Source organism: Halyomorpha halys, unplaced genomic scaffold, assembly GCF_000696795.3.
Source record: "Halyomorpha halys isolate HHAL.00 unplaced genomic scaffold, Hhal_1.1 Scaffold104.1, whole genome shotgun sequence".
In the NCBI taxonomy this organism is placed as follows: Eukaryota; Metazoa; Arthropoda; class Insecta; order Hemiptera; family Pentatomidae; genus Halyomorpha; species Halyomorpha halys.
In genome coordinates, this window is record NW_027107578.1 from 1,999,231 (window position 1) to 2,000,331 (window position 1,101).

The 1,101-nt window shown below is 31.6% G+C and overlaps 1 long non-coding RNA gene across 1 annotated transcript in view; it reads left to right on the forward strand.

Annotated features, from left to right (window-relative positions):
- The window catches only part of LOC112210523 (uncharacterized), a 2,109-nt gene extending 1,008 nt beyond the window's left edge, over positions 1-1,101 (forward strand). Inside the window, exon 2 of the long non-coding RNA XR_002945197.2 lies at positions 762-1,101. This is a non-coding gene — a long non-coding RNA (uncharacterized lncRNA). The remainder of the gene's footprint in view (positions 1-761) is intronic.

The following is a 1,101-nucleotide window of genomic DNA, read 5'->3' on the forward strand; positions in this document are numbered from 1 at the left end:
ACAAAGAACAATGGTGTAGATGCTACACGAGCGCTCTCACGAACCCCTTTGATCTGTGTCCAAAAAACCGACTCTCGACGGCTCGGCAACGAGCCTAGGCCAACCAAGCCAAGCCACCCATCCACATGCTCGCGTATGTCTGAGTTCGCCATGGCTCGGCCAACATGTAGAGGCCCCTTAAGAGGTTCTGACTCCCAACCATCTGATTTTTTTACAACAGAAATTTTGCATTTTTATGTGAAAAGTATTAAAATTTATTTAAGTGATAAATATTTGAGAATTATAAATTAATATAATATTCTGGGTTAGGAGAATCAAGGGATAAGTTTATATATTTACCAAAAATTTTTATCAAAAGATTTTGATTAACATAAAAATTTCATACAAGAATAATTAAAATATATACGACACAATAAATAAATAATAAAGTGTATGTGAATATTTTATTTTAAATACATACAATAACTGATATTTAACTTTCAATTATGTTCATTTAATGTATATATGCTCAAATCAAGCAATAGTGAATATTACTTGGTCAGATGGTATTTTTAATAGGTTTCGAGGAAAACATGTCTGAAAAAGTGTGATTGCAGACATTTAGCTATGATTTTTCAAACATTAGTGGTTAATTCGTCATATAAACTTGTGTACTACTTATAAAGATTTAGACTTTTTTTAGTAAAGCATTCGTTTAATTTTTTTTTTATATTCACTTAGTAATCTGAATGACGAGGATAATATTTTGTAATTTTGTACAGAAGTGAAGAATCGGGGGCCGGTTTTATTGAAAAGGCCTACGAAGAAGACCTGAATACCCCGGAAGATTATTGGGTGGAGACACATCGAAGTGAAGAATCAATTTTCCCTCAAAAGCATCACCATACGATTAGTGAAACCCTGAGACCATTTATCTGTCTTTGGATGGTCTATTGGACATTCTTATTGATGTTTCTCTATTTCATGTTTTCAGAAAAAAATTCCGTAAACCATATTTAGGCATCCCACCACTATATATATTGAAGATATGTGAATTTGTATCTATTTTCACTTAGCTGTATATTTTTTAAAAATAATATCATATGTGGTTATAGTTTTTTA